Source organism: Lampetra fluviatilis, chromosome 17 (assembly GCF_964198595.1).
Source record: "Lampetra fluviatilis chromosome 17, kcLamFluv1.1, whole genome shotgun sequence".
Lineage (NCBI taxonomy): Eukaryota > Metazoa > Chordata > Hyperoartia > Petromyzontiformes > Petromyzontidae > Lampetra > Lampetra fluviatilis.
In genome coordinates this window covers 14,112,861-14,139,697 of record NC_136291.1, presented here as the reverse complement: position 1 = coordinate 14,139,697, position 26,837 = coordinate 14,112,861, and the positions used below count along the sequence as shown (strand labels likewise).

Genomic DNA, 26,837 nt, shown 5'->3' with positions numbered 1-26,837 from the left:
TCCTCCACTAAGGGTGCTAGGGGAGGCTATCTGACCTGGCCCTGTTCAAGGCACAGGTCCTGAGGCTCTGGGGCCGCGCCACTGGCTTGCCCTGCTCGGTCCTGAGAAGGACGGCGAGTCAGAGGAGTTCGAGGGCATATCTGCCGGTTTTCAGTCTTCACTGGTTCTTCACTCGTTAGCTTACCAACACTGAACCACGAGCCCTCTCGCTCCCCGCCTTTTATACCAATTTGCCACCGAGGGGTGGGGCTGTGTGGAATCCCAGCATCCCCCCACAGCCCCCCAGGGTGTTAACCGTTTGCGGACGTGGATGTGGACACCCCTGTGTGCTTGTTCGTTTCCCTCCCGTAACACCCCTACATGTGCGAGAATCGTCTGGAGTGGGCGGCGCAGCCTAACGCCGAGAGTCCGCACATTGGCGCGTGCGGTCTGGCCCTGGGGCGGTGTGCACAGTGGTGCGAGTGTGAATGAGGTACGAGCGAGGACCCACGCGGGGACAGGTGATAACGACCCGCATTTGGGGTGCATCTCCCGCGGAGCGTTCGCATTATCTGCTACACATTCATGCCGAGCCTTTGTGCCGACCATCTCGCATCTCGCACGACATTGGTATTATTGGTCACGCTTTTCGCGCAGAGTCTGTGTAATATTCACTGTTGCACATTGGGTAAATCTGTGTCAGTGTGTGAGTGCACCGCCGGGAAGTTAACCCAACGAGCTGCGCCAAGGGTGACGGAAGAGCGGTGTCCTCCCCTAGCGAGTACAGCACTAGGATGTCCATGACCCGTGCATCACGCACAAAACAAGCGCGCCGCCCCGCTCCAGAGTCGGACGGGGAGGGGAGCTTGGCGGAGAGATCGTCCCACGAGGATGAAGTGGTAGATAGAGCCCGGGGCACCGGGGCTCGCAGCTGGGCAACCCGGGTAACCCCGGTCGAGTCAGACATGGAGCCCCACACACCTCTTCCTGCGCCATGCCCGGCCTTCATTGTTGCTACTTGCTAACAGCACTTGCTCCAACATTCTGTTAAGGGTTTATGGAGATATTTGTCTTGAAATAATTAATGTGCTTTGTAAACATACCATGGGGCGTGTTTGTAGACACGTGTGTGCGCGCATATGAACGTGTAAAGTTAATCTTCTTGGTTCTTTCGGTAAACTCACGTAGAAGGGAAATAATAAAATAATAAACATAAAACATAATAAAATAATTCTCACGACGTTTCAGCCACAACGCAAGCAGCCGTCCTCAGGTGAAGAACAGGTCTGTCGGAAAGACAGTGTTTGAATGAACACCACCACGCTTGGCAGCGTATATTTAAGTTGGGTTGGAGGGGGAAGAGCGCCTTGACAAAGGAATTTGCATATCAAGAGGAATTTAGCATATTTATGGGAAATGCAGATATGGTATTAGTCACTACTTGTGAAATGCGTAGGAGGTGGGCGGGGGGTTTTCAAAGTCATATTATGCCCGTGTATTATGCAGGATTAGCAGCATCAAAGGGAGGGAGTAGGGTTAGCATTAATAAAGAGAAGGAATGTTAATAGTATGGAGCTGCAGCAGTTAAACCACCACGTAATAAACTAAAATATAAACTACATCAGTATCATCAATATACTAAATATACTCTCCAATAAGCTGAGCTACTAACAGTAAGTCATACATTACAATTCTATGTCGCAAAAAATATAATATGCCTCCAGCTAAACTTTTTCCTCTTACATCACACGGGTCTACCCCGTACTATATACTGCCATAAAGAAACCCAACATTAAATTATATATTGTATTACTATACACCACCCTATACCTTAGACTATACATTGTAATATTACAATATGTATTATTCTACCCACCCTACTGTATACCACACTGATGTATATTCACTATACAATTACAATACTATATATTACCTTATACATTATATTAAACATTACACTTTTATACTATTTATTATTATACAATCTGCTATACACTATACCATTGACCGTCGCGTGAAAGGTACTAAGAGGAAGCAACGAAATATGTCAATGGGAGAGTGGTGATAGGAGACTTGCAGCGGAGCAAAGAATCCATTCTCTGCGGAGAATAAAAGATATATAGTCAATGCCAGTGAGTGGACTGCGGTCTGAAAGTCACCGTAAACGTGAACACAATCAGTTAAGATCCGAAATGGTTTATTACGTCCTTCCAATGATTGCTGAGCCAGAATCCATCTTCTCGGTTGAAATTGTCTCTGTGTTTGTATATGTGGATCGCCTCATGAACGAATCTCTCATGGTAGCCAGGTGGCTTGCAGATAACCTCTGTCTTGGAGAAGTCAATGTCATGTGAGCCTACTGAATTGTAACAGTGATCTGCCACGGCTGAGGTGTTTGTCCTACCGTGTTTGAGGTCTGCTTTATGTTCACGGATGTGGTCCGAGACATGTCGTTTGGTTTCTCCAATGTAACCGCTACCACAGAAGCAACTTAGTTTGTAGACGCCAGGGAACTGTATGTCTGGAACCACATCTTTTACAGACGGGACCAGATCACGGATTTTATGTACTGTGTTGAATCGGACCTGGATCTTGTGTTTAATCAGGATTTTGGAGAAGTGTAAAGTTAATTTTAGTCGATCTACTGCTAGATGAGCGCTTCCGCATGCCGTGCGGGTGGTGGGGAGGTTATCCGAGCCACGCTACACCCCACTGATCAGCACTGCTGGTTGGTGAATGCGCGATCACAGCAGGGCCCAGCAGCAATGGGATTGGCTGCTGATGCCCCCACTACGAAATCTCGCCGTGAACGACAGCTTACGGCCCCTGCGCTACCTCAACAGGCTCCACAATGATGATGATCCATAACCAGCCAGCAGTGGCACGGTGCACTGGCCCCGCTATCAGCCGTGCTTCTCTCTTCTTGCTTCTCCAGCTTGTCGAATTCCAACCGGACTCCTGCCCAGCCTGGGTACTGAAATACAAATAAAGCCCGTCTAACCTTCAACGATACTTTCCTAAGAACCCACAATCTACACTAATGGCAATGATAATTCTACTTACGGCTCAAGAAGTCTCCCTTGCTCAGAGTCCAGTCCACTGCTCCTGGCTTCAAGTCCTGCTTCCTCCAGTGCTGTGGGTTACTGAGGTGCTGAGAGATATGGATGGCTCCTGCCTCATTCGCTCTGAGCACTGCCTTTTATACTACTCAGGGGCACCCAACCCCATCAACCCTATCAACCCTACCTAGACTGGTCCCAAACTGGTCATTCCGCCTATCTGGCTTAGCCAGTTTCAACCTCAATATCCTGGTCCAGTGTATATTGTTCACCCTCTGTCCATTTAACTATGGGAAACAGACCGCGCAGAGCCTTCGTCACAAAGTAAAAACATATCGTTAAATGTTAAAAACGTATTTGATACTAACCATAACTCATAACCCAATGTCTATGCTCCTCACCTTTCAACAACACGCACTGACCAATGAGGTGAAGTATGGCTGACTCCCACAGTCCATGCATTAGGGATCCGGACGTCACTCAACAGTGAATTGACAAAGGGGCTCTGCGTCGTCAACGTCATGACTTCACTGATGCACTCTGGTGGCCGTAATTCAACGCTCAAAGTAATATGATACCTTGGCTATGTGATGCACTTGTGCACGTGTGTAACCTAACCCAGCGCTGCAGGTGAAAATTGTACAAATAGACTAAACAAAATATACAGTTTACAAATGATTTATTACAAGGTTGGCAATGACACAATATCTATACATTTGATGAAATAACCCAAAACGTTCTAATCATACTCTGAGAAATACATCTACGGGTTCAATCTGACAATAAACGTTAGCATTAATTTTATGCCCTTTTCATGAAAAGCAAACTTTAATACACAAGTGAATAAAATTACAATACAATAAAGAAAACGTCTAAAAAAAAGCAATTATATGTATAACTTATGCTAGGGTAAGGAATACAATTATCACCTATTGAAAGTGTTTCCTTTCAGAGTAAACAAAAAACATATATTCAAATATTTTACAGTTCAGATATAGCAGCAGTCGAGTAGCAGCTCTGAAGGTTAAACTCTGATCACACTAAAACAAAGCATTATGCAAGAATAGAACAAAGCACAATATGCATGTTCCAGGTAACAAACGTGATTGTATTAATTTAATAATTCTCTGTATTTTGATAAATGGTATTTCTATGACTACCAATGCTAATAATTTCAAGACTGGTATTTATAATCATTGCTCCAAGAGTATCTGCATACTTACTCTTTGGTTCTTTCGGTAAAGTCACGTAGATAGAAATAAAACAAATCACGACGTTTCCATCGCAACACAAGCAATCTTCATCAAGTGGAACAACCACAGCAAGAAAATGCTGAAGTAGGCGAGAGAGTTGCCGTGGCAAGAGGTTATATAGGTAAGAAAGGGGGGAGGCAAGGGTGGAGAGAGGGGGGGGGGGGGAAGGGCGGGGGGGGGGCTGCGTGAGCACTAGGGGAAGAGGACATGAGGTGGGGGGGGGGGAATTGGGCAGGGCTAGAAGTGGGAAGCTGAGTGTGGGACACGGGGGGGGGGGAAATAAAAATCTACTAGTAAACGGCAGGTAGCATGGAAACAACCACAACCAGTTAAGACATTACCTGGTTAATAACATCCTTCCAATGATTGTTACATTTGTCTCCATCTTCTCGGTTGACGTTATGTCTATGTTTGTACAGTATATTTGGATGGCTTCATGAACAAATCTTTGATAGTTGCCCGAAGATTTGAAGAATACCTTGGTCTCGGAAAAAAGCAATATCATGCAAGCCCACAGCGTTATAACAATGGTCAGCTACGGCAGAGATATTGGTACTGCCGTGTTTCAGATCTGCCTTGTGTTTGCGAACACGGTCCGAGACATGTCGTTTCGTTTCCCCAATGTAACTGCTACCACAGGTACAACCCAGTTTGTAGACTCCAGGATTTTGCATGTGAGGAATGACCTCCTTCACAGATGGGATTAGATCACGGATTTTGTGTACTGTATTGAATCGGACCTGGATCTTATGTTTGTTTAAGATTTTGGAAATATTTTTGGTAACACCTGTTATATATGATAAAGTCATGGTTTTGATTCGCTTCTCAGGAGAGTGTTTCTCCATGGTTGGAGAAACAGCTTTGCGAATAATACGGTCCGAGTACCCATTCATTTTGAGGGCATGGTGCACGTGTTCAGTTCACTGGCTAGGTGGTGTTGGTCGGAGATGCAGTGGGCCCTATGGTGTAGTGTTTTGATGAGAGAATTCTTCTGGGCCGGATGGTGGTGGGAATCAGGTTTTAGATAGGAATCTGTGTGGGTGGCTTTCCTGTAGACAAAATGTCCCAACGAGTCGTCAGGCCTCTTAAACAAAACATCCAGGAATGGTAGCTTACCATCCTTCTCCATATTTATTGATTATATCTTAGTGTGTTATGTTAGGTCTCCAAATTCATATCTCAACGCAGGATACAGTTCTTATAAATAAGATTGTTATGCATGAACTTAGGAAAGAAACACTCAAACACTTCTGTGTTAAGCAATTTTAATTCTAAACAAAAACATGTCACTCTAATATGCGAACTCTCATGCTTGGAATTATTAACACAGTACTCCTGGAGATGTTCTCCTTATTGATCCATGCATTTAACCCTCAGTGATTATGTTGTTAAACTGGGTAATCAGAACAATAAATTAATTCCACAGAGTAACACGAGCGTATCCGGCGACAGGTAGAGTATTTAAAACAGGCATGCAATGATAGTCATAAGAAAGGCAATAGAAGCAAATTATTATACCCCAAAGGCGAAAGTATACGTCAATAGATTCATCGGCAAGATTATATATTTAACGAAATATTCTTAGGTTTTTTCGGTAAAGTCACGTAGGTAAAAAACATTAAAAAGTAAAATAAAATGAAATAAAATAAAAATCACGACGTTTCGGAGGCAACACAAGCTTCCGTCTTCAGGAGCTACCACTCCGTTTATATAATGGTTGGAGAAGGTGGTGGGGCAAGGGCCGCATACTTTTTATTAATATGGTAAGGTGAGGATTAAGACTAAAAATAGACTGCATAACAAACTGAGCCTTTGTTTGGAGAGGCACGGCTTGTGACTCAACCTGTGACAGGGAGACACCACTAAACATGGTAAAACTGTAATAGTTGTCTGTTAAATAAGATTGGCAAATAAGTGTAGTTAAATCTTTTTTGCATGGTTAATCACATCTTTCCAATGATTACTCAGTTTGTAACCATCATCACGGTTGAAATTATGTCTGTGTTTGTATATTTGTATGGCTTCGTGTACAAACCTTTGATGGTAGCCAGGAGGTTTGCAGAGAACCTTGGTCTCGGAAAAGACAATTTCATGAGAGCCCACCGAGTTGTAGCAATGATCGGCAACGGCCGAAGAATCAGTTCTGCCATGTTTCAGATCTGACTTGTGCTCGCGGACACGATCATAAACATGACGTTTCGTTTCTCCAATGTAGCAATCACCACAAATGCAACTCAATTTGTAGACTCCAGGATACTGTAAGTCAGGAACGACATCCTTCACAGATGGAATCAAATCACGGATTTTATGTACTGTACTGAATCGGACTTGGATCTTATGCTTGTTTCGAAGTTTGGAGATATTTTTGGTCACGCCTGCTATGTATGGCAACGTGATAGTTTTGGTCGGAGTTTCATGTGGCTGTTTCTGCATGGTGGGAGAAACAGCTTGGCGGATAGTGCAGTCAGAGTATCCGTTCATCCTGAGGGCCCGATGTACATGTCTTAATTCACCGGCCAGGTGGTGTTGGTCAGAAATGCCATGGGCTCTGTGGTATAGCGTTTTGATGAGAGAATTCTTTTGAGATGGGTGGTGGTGGGAATCCGGTTTCAAGTAGGAATCTGTGTGGGTGGCTTTCCTGTAGACAGAATGTCCCAAGGATCCGTCAGGCCTCCTCTCAAACAGAATATCCAAGAATATCCAAGAATGGTTATATTTTATTTCATTTTATTTTACTTTTTAATGTTTTTTACCTACGTGACTTTACCGAAAAAACCTAAGAATATGAATCCTTGCAGTCACGAAAGCTTCAAATCTAGAATTTAACGAAATGTCTTGTGTTGTATCTATGCCCTGTTTTCCGTTATTAATATTAAGAATAATTAAGAATTTTTTTTTTATTATATCTATATATTTTTTTTTTAAAAATTAAATAATGAAAACAACCCACTACAAGCACACCAGGAATCTGTGAAACGGCCATTAAACTGGTAAGAAGTCGGTCACAGAGAGGTCAGAGACATCCAGATGGACAAAGATCGATGACTGAACTCCCAAGACATCTTGAGATGCACGGAGGGGGTGCAGAGCAGAGTAAAGGATAATAACGGTTGCCACTCGCGTTTTCTTAACGTTTTCCTAACCGAAAAGTAGAAACTTAACAAAGAGAATTAACCAACAAACCATAGGTTTTTTATTAGTAATTATCTTATATTACTCGTATTCACCGCATACATATTATTTAGAATTATATGTTTCCTATCTACATGACCTTCCGAAAAACTAAAGAGTACGATTTCCAGAAAGCTTAAGTGGAAACATAGTTACACTTAACTTCAGGACATTAAAATATAACTCAGAATAAAACAACAATCTCTGGAGAACTAAAATTGGCGAAGCCCCAAAATAATAATGTGACGAGGATCATTACGAATATTCATTAAACATAGACGAATTATAACCACGATACTAAGACCGAAGGAACTCATAAAATATAATTCAAGAATAAATGTAACACACAGGACCACATAAATGTATCGCATACATCTCCTCGACCACCTTTGTCTTCCAGCGGGGTCTGACCTCAGAATGACCCATGCAGGGCAAGCAAGAAGGGAGCAGAAAGGTCACAAAGGGGGGGGTTTGTGCTGACATTCGAGAACATCTGGTTTTTTTTTCTGTTTGTTTTCTCTCGCAAGAGACGCGGAGAGAGGAGAGGGTGCTTACGTTTGAGTTAAACACGGCCGTCTTTGTCTCCCCGCAGCACAAACAGATGGCCCATGAATGCTTGGAGGGTTAGGAAAGGTCGCGAGGAGGGGTCGCAGGGGTGTCTGCTTCTTCTCGCTCTGTTTGTGTTTTTTTTTGTTGCCCGCTCGCAAGGAATACGAGAGAGGGGAGTCACGTTTTGAGTTAGGCACGGGCGCACACAGCGAACAGGCAGTCTGGGTCGAGTCGTGCTCGGTCTCGCAACTCGGCTTGCGACGCAGCGTTGCGACAGGGCTCGCAAGAGAGCTGGGGCAGATCGTGCCTCGAGGAGAGATGGGACGACGAGACGTCGTTAAGGTGACAGTCTGAGTGCAGTCAGTCCGAGTCGCGCTCAGCGGTGCGACGGGGCTCGCAAGGGACGTGTCGGCATGAGCCGAGAGAGTATCGCTGAAAGTTCTCTTCTACAGTTATCCTGATGTGTTGAGTTGCTCGCAAAGTCAAGGATTGCGATAAGTTGATTGTACTAAGTTTTCACAGTCGGCTAAGAGGTGTGCAAATACAATTATAAATTTTGAGAGCGAATGCCAACAGCTGCAGCTGGAGTTGCGCTAACGAACAATCAGCCGGGAGAAAGAGAAGGAGAGCGCCAGCAGAGCTGCGCCACCGAGCGCCACCGAGCGCCACCGAGCGCCACCGAGCGCCAGCAGAGCTGCGCCACCGAGCACCACCGAGCGCCACCGAGCGCCACCGAGAGCCACCGAGCGACACCGAGCGACACCGAGCGACACCCAGCGCCACCGAGCGACACGAGCGACCGAGCATCTTCAAGGACAGCATCGTGCAAACTCGTCGTCCAGCAGTGGAGAGAGAGAGAGCGCACAAGCAGAGACACGCCGAGCGAGGGAGCAGCAGGGGCTCGCGGCGGCCACGCCCAACCCAGAGAAAACTTCTGGCCGCTGTTTGTATCCTCCCACACCACACAAGCTAACGACACAACTCCCGGCTCTAAGAATTAATTAATATTACCAGGGGACAACGCACACACAGCACGCACACGAATAAGACTTTAAAAAAAAATTGTCATTGCGTTTCAAAAAGGGTTGCCATTTCGAGGTGGTGCGTTCAATATCAACTGATCGTGCAAAGCAGTTGCTGCCGTCGAGTTACATGAATAAGAAATGTTTTAGTCATTCATTTTCGTTAACTGCATAATCACGCCAATGAAGAAGTATTTTTAGTCATTCATTTTCGTTACTGCATAATCTTGTCCATGAATTTATTGACGTATACTTGCTTTCGGATAAGAGAGTGTCATGTGTTTGTTTAGAATTAAAATTGCTTAACACCAACTGTTCGAGTGCTTCTTTCCAAGTCCATGCAAAACTATCTTATTCTTGATAACTGTATCCTGTGATGAGATATGAAAATGGAGACCTAAAATAACATAAATACACTAAGATAATCAGTAAACATTTAATCGATGATAATCGTGTTATCCTGATTGATATAACACTGGATAAACGAAGCTAAGCTTAATTATCACAACTGCTCACATTAACATCATCGCAAGCATCCGCATAAATTACTACGATTATCTCCGCGATTATCATAATTTATGCATATAATTACACACATTATCATAATTTATGCATATTAATACACACATTGACATAATTAATGCGATTTGCGCATTTTTCGGAAAATTATTAATTTTTAATATTTTTATCAAAATTTCATAACCCGACACATACAACACTTGGAACAATGGTGTGCGACGGTGGGCGTGCCCTCTTACGGAAGATTCATATATCTGGCTAAGCTTTAATTAATTCGTGGACAAGGTTTTATGGCAAAGAAACAGGTTTAACACAATATTCTATCTCTGTGAGAGTGTAGATTCGTGACAAAGGTTTCGAAAGTTTAGTTTACATCGATGAATATATTGGTAATTTATGCGATTAAAAAAACGAAAAACAAAAATAAAATAAAACGACTAAGGCACTTATAAACGACGTATTCTTATCACTCGATGAGCCGCAATGCCTTCACGGCCAGCTGATGATCCATGCACTTTTATAATTAGTCTTCTTATGATTGGCTAGGGTTGTTTCCATTGTGTGGGGGCGTTTGATTGTCCCCTTGATAAATTCTTGTGGGAGCAGACGCCGGGCGCGTCGTGGGTTTGTGAGTGTGGGGGAGGGCGTATGATACGAACGGCTTCGGAGAAGTTCCCTCTCGCTCGGGCGTGGCTGCAGTGAGCCGCCAGCTTTCTCTCTCTGGTCGAAGTTGGGCGCTTTCGCTATTTCACGAGTGTTAACTGGAATCTTCGCCAGTCTCACTCGCACTGCAGCGGCTCGGTGTCGCGATACTTCTGTTGGTGCAGAACTCCTGCTTGGTTTAGCATATCGCTACCCAGCGAGCCTCTCCATACTTGATGAGTTGCGGAGTCTTCTTCTGCGTCGGTGGTGATGATCTCCTGCGTCGGTGGTGATGATGCTTTCGATGTATGGCGCTTTTGCTGGTGCTCCCTCTCAAAAGTTGTGAATTGTATTCGCACACCTCTAAACAACTGTGAAGGCTTAGTATAATACCACTTGTCGCAATCCTTGACTTTGCGAGCGACTTAACACATCAGGGTAAATGTAGCATAAACACTTTCAGCGATACTCTTGTTGGCTCATGCCGAATCCAGCTCTCAAAACGCGCATCGTCACTTCTCTCTGCGAGACATGGTTGGGGTCGGTGCTTGCTCCCTCGCGCTCCTCTCTCGCAAGACTGGAGCAAGAATGACGATTTTTGAGTCGTGTTCGTACTTAGAATTGTATAATCCCTCCCCTCTCTGTCTCTGTTCACAAAAGCCCAACTTTGCTTTGATGTCGCTTTCTGTGGGGAGGGGGAGTGGTATGTGTGTCCGTGTGTGCGTGTGTTTTATTGAGACATCTGTTAAATCTCCTTCCCCGAGCCGTCTTTTCATCCGTGGAACACATGCCCAACCTGCAATAAAACTCTTTGTGAGAGCCACTTCCTCTTGCTCTCCTTTGTACGGGGGGGATCCTTTCATTATAATTTATGGTTAATCTCCGGCTTTCTGTTGCGAGAGTCCGTTTGTGCTCCCAGCGACCCCGCGAGTGAGTATATGAAAAAAATATTTGGCAGAATTATTATTAATATGAATTTTGGAAAAAGGGTCCTAAATCCAACAACAGAGAGTCGGCTAACACACAATTAAGGCATAGCCTGGTTGATTACGATCTCCAAAGATTGCAAATATTTGAAGTTAAGTCTGAAATTTGACAAACATAGACACACGGAGAGAGAAAAAACAAACTTACATCCTCCCCGGAAAGGAGGTTCCATCCTCCCCCCTCTCTCTCTATTTAAGGCCTCGACACAGAGGCATTGGGTCTCTGTGTCTATGTTGTGTGTTTATCTCTGTGTTGTCTCTATCTGCTTGTGTGTCTGTGTGTCTCCGTGTCTGTGTTTTGTCTCTCTCAAATGTATTTCTACCTGATAACGGTTGCTTGTGTTGCAATCGAAACGTCGTATTCTATTATTTAATTTACTTTCTTCCTACGTGACTTTACCGAAAGAACCAGAGTAATTCCTGCAGTCACGAAAGCTTCAAATCTAGTATCTGCATATATGCAGTTACAAGTCCTATATCAAAAATGTGTCAAATATGAATATAACCAGAAGGCATTTAGCTGTTTGTGTTATCTCATAACTATTTGCTGAATATTTAAATAAGAAACTGACCTTATTTGCCACAATACAAGTGTACACACTTTACATATTAAATGTATTGTAACATATTTCACGATGTATTGTAAAATGTGTTATATCGAATGTGTCCTTTGTTGTGCTACACGTAAGATTGGTTGATGATGAAATATTTGCGAGAATTTCTGAGTGTGACCTGTTGATGTTCAGAGATGCTGGCAGTTGAAGAAAATGGTTGCAGGTTATATCTACAAATTGGGAGGCCAATAAATGGAAGACAATCCTTCAGCTGCTTCTTGTGGGCCAAGGATGGGAGGTGTGCTAAACAAATACAAATACAAGGTATTAATTTTCCTCACAAAACATAGCTAAAAAATGCATCATATGCCAACATGTTATTAATTTTAACGTGTAATTTAAGGTATGATATTAAGCAATACATTGTATATCTGTTTTAACTAATAGGGAACCTGGAGCAAACCATGCAGAATAGGGGGAGAACATACAAACTCCACATAGAAAGGCACCCACGTTAAGAATCAAACTCAGGTAGTCTTACTGTGAGGCAGAAGTGTCACCACTGTGGCATCTTGCCGCCCAATTCTAGATGCTTATCTCATCCAACCTACAGTCTCCTTACTGTGTGAGATGGACAACTCGTCCATCAGTCTCCTGCAAGTGGTGGCTAAAAGAGCTAGGGTGTAGAGTGGTAGGACCCACTATACAGGCAGACCTCGCTTAATGCTCAAGATGCATTCCTGAAGAAGTGAGCCTAAATAAAATCAGCGCTAAGCGGCCAATCTACCAGTGTATATATTCGTATAAGCAATTAATGGGGACTTCATTGGAATATCGATAACAGCGCTAATAATAATACAAAAAAGATGTATTATTACACCAGTATTATGTACACTACTCACGACTGCATACTGTACTTCTGTATAACGGTGAGGGACCAGGTTGGTGGAGCTGCTGCTGTGGTCCCAGTCCGCGTCATTCTCAGAGAAGAGCTCCAGGACCTCCGTGATCTTAGTGATGCCTTCCATGATCTTAGTGATGCCCTCCGCGATCTTAGTGATGCCCTCGGTCTACATTTGTGGCAAGGTTTCTTTGAGGTGGGGCCTGAAACTCTATCCTGGTGTCGTGAGTTCTTACCTGGCTAAACAAATGTATTTTTTTATGTAATCTTGACCACGAATAGTAATAATTAAATTGCGGGGAGTGGTTAGATATGGTTGGCTGAGAACCATGCGTCGTTTTCATTGGCTGAGCAAATGATGGGGGCGGGTAATTTCCTCGGCCACCACTGCTGCATGTTCTCCCTCGTCAGAGCTTTGTAGAATTTTTTTTATTTTCATTTTCAAAAATTCCGCACAAAGAGCACTATAACGAATCAAGCATTCTACGGGGTCTGTATGCAGAGAAGCCTGCAGTAGGACAAGGCCACTGACAACAGGGCAGTTCTGGGTGATCGCAGCACACTTTACCACAGGCAGATAAAAAAAAATAACGAAATTACATTTCATAACATTTTGCGGCATTAGGATTGTTGCGATATCAGTTTCTCTAAATTTCCTAAATGTATTTTATAATTTATCATGTTTCTGTGCTTTGATATACTAAGGCCATTCTAGTTTGGAGATTATAGGGCAAAGAGTGGCTAAAGTCTGCGTTGGGAACTTTGAGTTAATGGGGCTGGTGTTAGTTTCCAGGACATTATCTGTACCCTGTCTTTTGGGCATCGATTTCCTCGGGAACATGCCCCTTAAGATCCTTGTCAATCAAAGCTGTGTTGAATTGCCGTCGGGACAGCGGTTGGCCTTTTTGAAGTCTCCGACTAGGTTAGCAAGGGCTAACACTACAGTTCAGGTCCTGGCGAGGGAAACTGTTATGATTCCGCCAGGTGCACAGATGTTGGTGCACTTACGGTTGTGGAAGCAACTGGATTTGACAGATCCTGTTGAAGGGGTCCTTTTAACTCCCTTAAATACAGTGACTCGGGGGCTTGCATTGGTGGGTGCTCAGACCATAGCGAGGGTGGACCAGGAGCCCTTTTTGCAAGTGCTACATGTCGGGCTGGGGGCCGCGGTGGTCCAAGCTGGCACAGTTTTAGCCCATGCAACGGCCACGTGCTGTGAGGAGGTCTGGACAGAGGCTGCAGACGTCGTTGCCATGGTGGAACGGGGTGGCGAGTTGGACGGGGCTTGGATGGACGTGTTGTGCGGGGAAAATTCCGATTTGTCCAGGGAACAGCGGGGCGAGCTGTGTGCCCTGCTTCGGGAATTTACCGATATTTTTAGCCAGGGGAAATTTGATATTGGCCCCATTTCACTATTGCAACATCACATCAATATGGATAACGCAGCACTGATAAGGCAAAATTCGTATAGGGTCAGTCCCAGGGAGAAGGACCATGTTCGCCAGGCAGTTGACGAGATGTTAGCTGCGAACATTATTTTTCCTACTCTATGCAGCCCATGGGGGGCCCCCATTGTTATGGTAAAAAAACAGGATGGGAGTCTGCGCTTTTGTGTTGACTTCTGCAAATTTAATACAATTTCGGTGGTGGACGCATATCCACTCCCTGGGATGGATGACTCCTTGGACGCCTTGTCGGGTGCGCGTTTTTCTCGACACTTGACTTGTTGTCGGGGTTTTGGCAGCTGCCCTTGGATGAGGAATCCAGGCCAAAAACCGTCTTCCGAACACCACAAGGGCTGTTCCAATTTAATTCCCTCAAAATGGGGCTTCATTCCACTCCTGCAACGTTCCAGCGGCTTATGGAATTTGTCTTGGCAGGTTTTCAGTGGGATTTGTGCCTCATTTACCTGGACGATGTCATTGTGTTCGGGCGCACATTTCAGCAACATCTGCAGCAACTGCATTCAGTGTTTGTCAAGGTGCGGACGGCCAATCTCAAATTTAAACTGCAAAAGCGCCATCTCTTGCAAACGTCTGTGGCTATTTGGGCCACATTGTCAGCGAGTCCGGGATAGCCACAGATACCGAAAAAACTGTGTGCATGCGCACACGGCCAACCCGCATGTCGGTCGGTGAAGTTCGTAGTTTTGTCGGGTTCGCGTCGTATTATTGCCGGTTTGTTCCCAAGTTCACCATGATCGCTAAACCGCTCCACGTGCTCACTGCCAAGGGCCAGAGATTTCGGTGGGGGGAGGAGGAGGCCGCGTTTGTCACACTGCGCGATGGCCTCGTCAACGCTCCTCCCCTCGGCTACCCAGATTTCTCTCTGCCCTTTGTGTTAGACACGAACGCCAACTGCACCGGAAATGGTGCTGTCCTGTCCCAGGTCGTGAACGGCACAGAGAAAGTGGTGGCCTACGGGAGCCATGTGTTGTCCCCTGCAGAGCAGCGCTACTGCGTGACGCACAGAGAACTGCTAGCCATAGTTCACTTTGTACAGCAATATAGGCTGAATCTTTACGGACGGGACTTTATCATACGTACGGACCACACCAAAATTCCCTTTGGATTGACAGCCTTCCGGCCAACTGTCCCGCTGGCTAGAAATTTAACAGGACTACTCCTTCACGGTCACCTACAGGAAGGGTGTACGGCGCTGCAATGCAGATGCACTGTCCCTTTTACCACCGAATGACCAGTGTGCGTGCTTAATGGGTGCCGGTCGATGTAAGCCATCAGCTGCAGGATCGCCACACATGGTAGTGGCAGCTGTCAATGCACCACCACCCGCGGCAGGGGCACATAGTGATGGCACATTGGGTCTTACGCACGTGGAATGGGGACGCCTCCAGATGGAGGATGTCTCCTTTTTGAAGTTGCGGCATCGCGTTGGCACAAGAGGTAGTAAAAACGTGCCAGCAGGAGTGTCCCTTATAGTCCTCCTTGAAGGACTCTTGATGAGATGGGATGAAGAGCTGCAGCGTTATTGCATGGTGGTGCCAAATGCTCTGCAGGATAAACTCACACAGGCGGTCTACGAGAAATGAATGCACCTCAGAGTCCATAAAACCTTGCTAACACTGAAGCGTGACTTCTATTTGCCCAGGATGACGGACGATGTATACCACATGGTAAAAGGTTGTACTGACTGTGCACGCCGCAAGCCACCACTGAGGCAGGCCCAGCCTCCGTTACAATCTATCACAGTGTCTCGTATCAACGAGCTGGTTGCTCTGGACATTCTTGAGCCGTTCCCCACCACTCAGAGGGGAAATAAATTCCTCCTGTTCGTGGTGGAATACCTGTCCCGGTGGCCCGTGGCATGGCCTCTGCCAGACCATCCATTGCATATGCGTTTTTGCACGGGTATGTTCTGGACAAGGGGGCTCCGGAACAGCTTCTTACGGACCAAGGACACATTTTTTTATTGTAAATTGTTACGGAAGGTGTGCAACTCCCTGCGAACAAAAAAAATCAGGACCTCGCCCTACCATCCTCAGATAGACGGGATGGTAGAGCGCTTGCACAGGACCCTTATGTTCATGTTGTCAACAATTTAACGAGGCACAGTTGGACTGGAACTTCCCGGTGTCCTGGCCGCATATAGGATGGCCCCTCACGCCTCAACAGGATTCTCCCATTTTACCTCATGTATGGAAGGGAGAGTGATCCCCCCATGGAAGCTCAACTGGGCATGAATTTGGGTAAGAAGAGAGCCGTCATGCCCGTGCCCATGCAGTTCACGCTTAGGCTTTTGACGGAGGCGCGGGAGGCGTCTCAGCTCATGGACAACGGGGGACAAGGCGTGGCTGCATTGTCCCCAGATGCCCTTGGGTATGTCCCCTGTTGAGGTGATTGAGGTCAAGAGACTGCAGTGCATGCATATATAGATCAGTCGCCGTCGTTGGTTTGTGCACTTGTCACGGTTAGAACCCGATGTTTCACCCTATGTTGACGATTTATCCCCACCTCCTGAGCGGTGGGTGTCTGATGTGTCCGACGAGCCAGGGCGAATGAGCCCGGCAGTTGCGCTTCAGGAGGATTGCGTTGTACCCGCCCGCAGGACCCCAGCACCTGAAGTCCGGAGATCCCCCGACGTCGCTTCGGTGTGATGGACGTGTGGAGGCCTGGTCGCCATCTTCTTCTCCCAGGGAGGGGCCATGCCCTTTAGGGCATTTGTGTGATGTCCCGGTGGTCCCCAGCATGCAAGTTCCTGCTCGAGATGGGGGACCAGCGTCGAGGACTCGCTCCAAGAGGGCTTTGTTTCGCTGAACCGCTCCCTTCCCGTCGTTCAATTGTGTTCCATCGTCTGGCGGGTGGCTGCAGCCGCTTCCCTCGCGGTTTCGGGGTTAATAGTTAAAGGGGTTTTTTTCTGACGTTCGTTAACCCTCCCTGTTAGGTAAATTACGTTAGCGCATTCTTGTAAGTTTTCCTCCTCTCCGTATGTGATTGTTGTCAGTCGAGACGACTGTTTTTGTCCACGAGGGGGAGGGGTGATGTAGTGGTATAGCGCTGGCTGCTGGTGAAAAAGGGGATCTGTGGCGTACGGCAGTCCTGATGTCAGCAGGCCGTGATATACACGAGAAGGGGATCTAGGGAAAATGTCACAGAAGATGCCTACCAGGAACCCGCTAGTAGGTTCCAGAAAGGGGGCGTGGTCAGGGCGGAGCAAGGCCACCAACAATAGACGGCCTTGATACATATTGTGTTATCCCGATGGTGCTTATTAAATAAAGTGCCTCCAAGTCTTACTCTCTCCGAGTTTAGTCACTACACATGTTAAAAACACCATAATAGTTTTATTCATAGTAGATAGTTTAGAATAGAACACAGGTTCTCAGTTAAAATTGTTCATTATTCCAATAGAGTATTTTAGCATTTATATCCTGATTCACAGTATAGAAGCAGAATCATAAGAGTGTACGTTGCAGGTTTTAATAGAACATGTGATAGCCATACCTTCAGAGTGGCATTGTCTGCTCCTGACTTGAGTCTCCCCTAAACGAACCAGAGCCTGAGAACTATGAACAAATGTAAACAAAGTATTATTTGATAAATGTCTGTCTTTAGAAGGCAAGGCACACACAAAAAAAATCATTATTGGTTGTTAATAATTTCCTGTTCAATTACATCAGCAGTTACATGTAAAATACTTTCACATTATTTTAAACCAAAATTTTAACATGTACTTTGCCACATGCGCACCATTTTTTGGTGCATTGCAGTCAAATGACGTTGTGCTGGTGATAACTAGGTTCATCAGGCGATTTGTGATAATTCTGGAAAAACCTCACTGTACTCAAATTGTAAATATTTTGGGTTGACTCTCCAACACACCGGTGTGCTGAACTAGTAACTAATTGGCACATTGTTCACGTGACAAACCTTACTAATTGGCTGTGGATGGTGGCAGGTTTAACGACAAATTTATATTTACGCGATCTAACCCAACTTTATTATGGAGGTAAAACAACCTGACTGACGATGGTGTCGCAACTACCAAGGCACTGTTTGTGGTCGCGTGGGTGTTGAACACGAGATCAATCAAGGGTCATGGTGTGCCTACATGGAGCGACACAAACATGGACTCTTGGTATACAAGTAACAACACTCCAGTGCTAACACACACACACATCTGAATTTCGTTGGACGTTGTTGAGAGAAGTGTTTTCGTGTATTTTATTTGACGTTAAGTGAATAGTGTACAGTACTAAAAAACTGCAATCTCCCGTGGTGTCTAATCTGTCACCAATACAAATGTAGTAGAGTTAACTACTCGATGTTCACAAACTGGGAGAGCAAATCGTTAACAAGGTTTTCTCGCTCAAACTAACAGTCAGGGTCTCACAAGCTGTGAGAGCTGACCGTAAACAAGGTTTTCCCGCGCGACCAAACGGTCAGGGTCAGATAGGGTGAATTTGGATCGAAAAGCAGATTGGGAACGACCAATCACAGGGTTCCACAAGGTGGCCGGGGATTGGACAACCCGGCCACGAACAAGTATAAAGCCAGAGCGCTCAGAGCTCTGGGAGAGTTCGACTACACGAAGACCCAAGACGGCGGAAGAAGCCTAGGACCCTGGACCAAGCCCTCCAGCCCTTATAAGGGCTAGGGTTCAGAGCAACCAGTGGTCGGGGAGACATCCCCTAGGTCCAGTCAGAGGACATTGAAAGAGTGGGATATTAAGTAGCCTGTAGGGTGCGGAGGCTTGTACGTTCTGAGTGTAACGGGTGAGAAGACCGTATACCCCTCAGTGCATAGGGACTGTGTTCATAAGACGAATAAAAGTGTGTGCTACAAAAGACGTTGAAGAGTCCGTCTGTACAACACTACACAAAGATAAGCTACTCTGCCTTACAACAAATTCTCCCAGTGAATTTAATTTCCCTGTATGTGACAGAAAGAACATGTTTATTTATATGTAAGTGGCTATGCAAACTATGTGCTGCACGTGACACACTTTTGTGGATTTATATTTTGATTAATGTGAAACTATACTTGTTACTTGCCATCATATGTTAAGTGGAATTTTGTAAAAATTATATTTAAATTTGTGTTGTTAGAGATGTTGGGATGCAACTGGACACTTTAATAGGCAACATATAACACTTACTAAATGTATAAAAAATGGATAATGATTTATATTTATGGAACATACCTTTTAATTTTTGGCAGAACCAAAACAGTGTTTTTCATAATCTGTGCATAATCCAAGCAAGGGGTCACATCTGATGCAAACAGCAGCTCTTTCTCTAGCTGGGCAGCGCAGTAGAGGTTTACTGTCTCCATTGAAACAAATAACTCTTGCGATGTTCCCAGAACAACCGGTGTATTAGGCAGCATTGTTCCCTGACATGCGACAGGTACAGGATCGAAAACACCACCAAGCTTCAGAAGCTCAACAATACCAATATAGACACATATCATGTCGAAATAGCCTTTTTGTAATACAAGTAATTATGTATTAAAAAAAAGGAAGTTGACCTGAAATAGCAATACACTGTGTTATACCATTGCATTTAATTCACATATCAGCTGTTACTGATATGCGATTTATTAAATTTTAATGCACTTTATTACATTTGAATGCACTTTATGACATGTCTGGAGTTGGAGATGCCCGTAGTAGTGTATGGTGAAAGCTTGAGAGAGGAAATGCTGAAAATGTGGCTTAACATGGAAAATCATACCTTAAAATGCATAATACATCGGTCTACCCATGCCATGCAGATCCTTTGTAAATCCTGTTTGGTAAAGTCATCTCTGGACCAAAGATTCCAGGATATCATCTCCTTGGCAAAGTAGGCATGTGGGTCACGTAGCCCTGCTTGATTCAGCATAGTCCACAACACCTTCCTAAAATAACAGTGGGTAATAATCAAAAGAGAGATCATGGGGTACCCTGGACAGCAGCAGCATCTCCATAAACAGTCATTATATTGGGTTTTACATTCCAGAAATTATTTTAACAAAGTATTGTAATTTCAAAGACAAAAAGTATCATTGTAATAAAGCACTTCGACGACGATCTGTAGTTTGTGTCTTCTTTATTATTTGTTTCTCGTCGGCTGGACAGCTCCGCGTTCTCTTCACACCGACACCGCTCCACTCTCGTTCCGCGTGTTAGTTGTTGTCACCTCCGCGCACAGCTTGCCCACGCTCTCCCGCTCCCACACGCCGCTGGCAGAAGGCGCGCAAGGAGACAGCCCTGCCACGTGGCCGCTGGCGTGCCGGAGGCGCGAGATGTGGTCTCGCCTCGACTCCACACACTGACCCCGAGCTGCTTCCTGCTTCCCCTTATAACCCTTCACGCACGTCACCAAGCCCCGCCTATAGCCACACCCCCTCACAAACCTTCTGGATGGTTACCCACAAGAACCCTTGAGCTCCGCCCTTGAACTTGGCGGATCCATCTAATTGGCTGATAGCTGAACCGGCGGAGCCTATCCCACCGATCGGCGACCGCCGGTGAACTCTCGTATTACATCACCCCCCCCCCCCCGGTGTAAAAGATTAGCCGTCCCGACTAGGAACAAAGCAACGTGCAATACGAGAGCCACTGTGAATGAAGAACAACACAATAACAACAATAATAAGGCGCATAACGAACGCACTACGAAAGGGAAGTAAAAATAACAATCATAACACAATACAGCAACAACAATAAGATGCATAAGGAACGCGCAATGCAAGATAAGAACAATCATCAACGAAAGGGAACAGATCTGGAACGTGTACGCGACGCCGGTCCATCCCCAGCAGCAGCATGAGGCCCCGCCGGTTCCATCGCAACAGGAGGCGGAAGAGTGGAAGGTTCAGCGTCCGTCGCGGCGGGGAAAGGCCCAGCCGGAGCGGGGTTGTTGGCAGCAGCAGGGACAATGGAGCCAGGCGCGGTCGCCCACAGCCCATGACATGTCGTGTCACGACCGACGAGCGCATCGCTCGTTCCAGGCCTGGGTCTTGGCCATAGCAATCCTTGCTGCCTCGCGTGCTTCTGTGACACGGCGAACCGAATCGCGGACATGTTCCGGTAGGGTCAGCGCGGGCTCCTTAGCGGGCGCTCCCAATTGCACGCCAATCGGCGGCACGTTCTCCCAACCGTACATGAGGAAGAATGGTGAGTAACCCGTAGAAGCATGCGGGGCCAGGAATGTGAAGGTCCCAATTGGCCTGCTTTTCGCTCACCATGTGACAAAGCATGGCCGACAAGGTACGGTTCAATCGTTCTACCATCCCATCCATCTGCGGATGGTAAGGTGAAGTGCGTATCTTTTTGGTGCCCAAGGCATCACACACATCCCGCAGCAACTTGGATGAAAAATTTCGGCCCTGGTCAGTGAGCAGCCGTTCTGGAGCACCTTTGTCCATCACATAACCGTTCAGGAATGCATCGGTAATGGACGATGCCAATTGGTCAGGCAAGGGCCAAGCCATCGGCCAACGTGAAAAATATTCCACCCCCACCAACAGGAATTTGTTACCCCTGGCGGAAGGAGGAAACGGCCCGAGGATATCGAGAGCCACAAGTTCATTAATTCGCGTCACCTTAATCGATTTTAAGGGTGGAATATATTTGTTGCATGGAGGTTTCCGCCGAGCGCATTCCGGGCACCTGAATAGCTTTGGCAACATCGGCCGTCATGTCGGGCCAGAAAATAATCCTTTTGCATCATGAGCAAGGTTTTCTGCACGCCGAGATGCAGCAATTTTTCGGCAGCAATACACACGTCGAAAGCCGGCCGCACGCGCGAAGCAGGAATAGACAGGAGGTGGAAGATGACGTCAGAAATAATAGTCGCCGATGCCCCGGTATCCACCAAAATCCGAACTTCCACCCCCTGTATAGTGCACGGCACCATGGAGACCCCGCCGAAGCCGCGACGACGTGGCGCACCAATTTCCTCCATTGAGTAATTGTATGCAACGAAGCCACGGCGGTGTCACGCGAGTCGCAACCCGACGGAACATTACGCATGTCGGAAGATGCATGAGGTGTCAATATATGCCGGGTGTCTGACGCGTGCCAACTTGCCTGGTCGGGGTTACGGTCTGTCCATGGAGGCGACGCCGAAGATGGGGTCACGGAAGGTGGTGGAGGACGGGGACGACTCCGACAGTCGCGCGCGAAGTGGCCCATCTGGCTACACTTGAAGCACGTCGTCCCAGCCCGCCGGGTGAGCCCCATCGCCGTCCCCGCGCGGCATCGAGGCTCCGTCCCGATGCACCACGGCCGCCGTCGCGGCACCCAGCGAAACGCGGCAGAGGCCAAGTCTTCATCTCCCGCATTGTACGGAATGTGGACAACGCGAAATGGCGCCCATCCAATCGGCTCACCATCCTTGGCAGGGTCTCCCGTCCAGGCGGCCATCTGCGCCCAACGGCACAAGTTGTCCTTAGCGTCGAGGCACCTGGGGCCCACCTGGACGTCAGCGGCTCGTGGCTCCACACCGGCAGCGAGATACCCATTTCCCTGGATAACTCCAGCATCCTCGCTAGAATGAGAGGGTCAAGTATGTCGGGCGTGGAGTCGGGGTAGGCGGCCATTGCGAGCGCCAACAGCGTGCGGCGATAGGCAAGGGGAGACTCGTTGGCTCCATGGCAACGATGCATGAACTTCCTCTGGGCGTCAGACGGCAGTTCGTAAACTTATGCCATCTCGGCGAACGCATCTTTCAACGTCTTCTTCTTTTCCGAGGGGATGGAGCGAAACACTGCTAACGATACATCGTCAAGTAGTGTAGGCAAGGCGTCCAACGCCTCCTCCTCGGTCCACCGCACCGAACGAAAAGCGGATTTGAACCGGCAAGTAAAAGCACCCCAGTCGCCACCCGCGACAAATTCTTTAATGTTGGGAAGGCGATGGCTGCGCCCCGCGCCGTTATCCTTGGGCGATGCTGCCTCCGTCAGCCGCGCGCCACGCGGCTCCGCCTAAATGTTGGGCTCAGACCGCGCACCCGCACAGCTGCGCCCAAGATGGCGGACGGCTGTTGTGTATGTACCCCCTTTTTAATTTTTTAATATTTTTTTTTTTTAGAATTATTCTGCCAACATATAAAATATCGTTTTTTTTAATAGACACGGGGCAACGTGAGAACGGACACGCCCCCACACTCCCACAGATGTGCGCACACCTCATTTCAAAGGAAAGAGGGCATGAAAGAAGGGTAATCAAGATCATAAAAACTCCCCGAATTTCACACAGGAGGAACAAGGGAGGGGGGAATGGCAGGCGGGGGGTTGGAATGACACCCTCTCGGAAAAAGCCTTGCAGGGCCGGGCACCACGGAGGAATATATAATTATATTCTTAACAAAGGAAACAACATTGACGATAAAAAAAACACAGACGGGTTTTGAACCATGTTAGATAAACAATTACCAACTTAGCCATGAAGAGTAAGCAAACAGTATCCATCCTAACTCCAATTGGAAAACGAACTACAGTCTACACCAGAGTCGCGATTCATCAATTGTTAATTAAATACGGACATTACTTACCTTAAATAATTTCTACGCGGCCGGGCCGAAGCACCAAAGAATAATTATGACTTGAGTCACCCCAAAACAAAATTCCTAGACGGGATACCAAATTAAATAATCACGAAGTCAAATAATAAGTACGGAATTAAAGAAGAAGAGGAATCAAGGGCGGATAAGGCTCTCAAAATTAACCAAACACAACACCCATGGGAAGCGAGCAACACGACCGTCTTTGTCTTTCCGAGAGGATCTCCACACGCAGGCACAAAAGCGAGGAAATGACACCCATAAAGGGGGCAATGGCTCAAAGGAAATTAACACGCTCTCGGAAATAAATAAATAAATAAGCGCATGCGCCGGGTGCTTCCACCGTGGAAACAACCGTCTTTGTCTTCCCACAACACGGACAGCAAAAATTGCACACGCAAGGAAATAACATTTCCATGAGAGATCGGGTCACGATGAAACATCGGGAACACGGTTTCGGCATAACTGGGGCATAATGGAAATAAGTCGCATTTCAACTTCCAAACCAAAACAACTTAAGCTGTGTGAGACAAAAGATATGATCCCGAGCAAGGGAGGGAATAATTAAGCTCGCTTAACGCGTAGGTTTTCGCGACAAATATTATTCAGTAACAAAAACATGGATTAGAATATTTATTTTATATATATATATAACTCGACGCGAATCATCGGTCTGGCTAATGGATAACTTCGGTGGCGCCGTCACGAGGCCCCCCCCCCTTCCAGAACGACACACAGCTGTGTCTTCAAAGCTAATAAACACATGGACAAACACGCACGCGAAACACATGGACGGACACGCACACGACACACACACACACGGATGCAGATGGTCCCACCCACAGGAAGGTATTATGACAGACTTTGAACAACTCGGGAAACTGAGTGGAATTTCCAAATATAAACCGAAGGAAAATCCATCCAAAGTATCTCGCCAGGGGCTCTGAGCCCACCTCGTCAAGGGCTCCGGCTCCAACACACATCGTCCGGGCCACGGGCCCCAGCAGATCATCCGGGCCACGGGCCCCACCACAGATCGCCAGGGCTCTGAGCCCCATCTCGTCGCCAGGGCTTCGACTCCACCACAGATCGTCAAGAAGTTTTTCGTCATCCAGAATGACGAGGTTCGCGGGTTAGCGACGTGCCGCTACAAGCCGAGGTCTGCACCAACTGAGAAGAATCGCTACCCTGAGTCGCCGAGCTGCGAGTGAAGCCAACAAAGACGCCAACGTCCACCCTGCCACGAACGAAGCATCGCTCCTCGTCAGAGTGACGACCAGCGAACAACCCGCAGGAAAGGCGGAGATCGCCAAGCGAGCGCCACCGAGCGCCACCCAGCGCCAGCAGAGCTGCGCCACCGAGCGCCACCGTGCGCCACCGTGCGCCACCGTGCGCCACCGTGCGCCACCGTGCGCCACCGTGCGCCACTGTGCGCCAACGAGCGACACCCAGCGCCACCGAGCGACACGAGCGACCGAGCGTCGTGCCAACTCGTCATCCAGCGGTAGAGAGAGAGAGCGCACAAGCCGAGCGACACGCTGAGCGAGGGAGCAGCAGGCGCTCGCGGCGGCCACGCCCAACCCAGAGAACTTCTGGCCGCTGGTTGTATCCTCCTACACCACACAAGCTAACGACACAATATTACGAGGGGACAACGCACACACAGCACGCACACGAATAAGAAAATTGTCATTGCGTTTCAGAAAGGGTTGCCATTTCGAGGTGGTACGTTCAATATCAACTGATCGTGCAAAGCAGTTGCTGCCGTCGAGTTACATGAATAAGAAATGTTTTAGCCATTCATTTTCGTTAACTGCATAATTTCGCCAATGAATAAAAAATGTTTAGTCATTCATATTAGGTAATTGCATAACCTCGTAATTGCATAAGGATTTTAGTTATTCATATTAATCGAATGCATAGTATCGTAAATGCATAAGAGTTTGGTTATTCATGAATTATTGACGCATGTTTGACCTGCATGATAGAATGTCACATGCTTGTTAGAATAAATTGCTTAACACCAACTATTCGAGTGCTTCTTTCCAAGTCCATGCAAAACTATCTTATTCATAAGAGCTGTATCCTGTGATGAGATCTGAACTGGTGACTTAAATATCATAACACACACTAAGATAATCGGTAAACGTTTAATCGATGATAATCGTGTTATCCTGATTGATAACTCTGGATAAACGAAGCTGAGCCTAATTATCATAACTTCACACATTAACATAATCGCAAGCATCCGCATAAATTACTACGATTATCTCCGCGATCATCATACAATTACTCACACCATCATAATTTATGCATAGCAATACACACATTAACATAATAAATGCGATTTGCGCATTTTTCGGAAAATTATTAATTTTTATTATTTTCATCAAAATTTCATAACCCGACACATACAACACGGCCCTTCCGAGACCGCCAAAGGAAGCCCTGCTCGTCTCTGCTCGGCAGAGTGTCCTGCGGCCGACCCGGTGCCACGGACGAAGCGACCAGCGTCACGAGGTTGAGCAGAACCGTGCAGAGAGAATTGATCTGCTCCGCCACCCGCCGCCAGCCATAATCCCTGGCCAGAGGCGAAGACGGCTCCGCTCCGACGTCCTTGCCCGGTGCCTTGGCCGAGGCAACAGCGGTTGCAGTGACTGGGTCCGCAGCACCCGGGGTCGGTAAGTCTTGGTTGAGCGAGTCGTCATCGTCGTCCGAGGACGGCGCAGGTGAATTCTTTATCTTGAGATGCTTGGACATCGTTGCAGCGCCTGCTTCATCCAATTTCAAGAGTCACTTCTGACACCACTAGTATTAAAGCACTTCGACGACGATCTATAGTTCGTGTCTTCTTTATTATTTGTTTCTCGTCGGCTGGACAGCTCCGCATTCTCTTCACACCGACACCGCTCCACTCTCGTTCCGCGCGTTAGATGTTGTCGCTCCATGCACAGCTCGCCCACGCTCCCCTGCTCCCGCACGCCGCTGGCAGACGGCACGCACCACCACGTGGCCGCTGGTGTGCCGGAGGCGCGAGACGTAGTGTCGCCTCTAGACTCTGCACACTGACCCCGAGCTGCTTCCTGCTTCCCCTTATAACCCTTCATCTGACTAACGGATCACCCCACTGTGTCAAAGCGCGGACTCAGTCCCAATTGAAGTCATCAAATCAAGTGGCTAATTCATGTTTAATA

At 46.9% G+C, this 26,837-nt stretch overlaps 1 long non-coding RNA gene across 1 annotated transcript; it reads right to left on the bottom strand.

The window, feature by feature from the left end:
• Positions 1-11,821: 11,821 nt before the first annotated feature.
• Positions 11,822-19,411, bottom strand: LOC144936762 (uncharacterized). Its single transcript, XR_013637469.1, has 3 exons — positions 19,296-19,411; positions 17,597-17,658; positions 11,822-12,037 (listed from the first exon to the last, which is right to left on the bottom strand). It is a non-coding gene; the product is annotated as an uncharacterized LOC144936762 (long non-coding RNA).
• Positions 19,412-26,837: the final 7,426 nt, after the last annotated feature.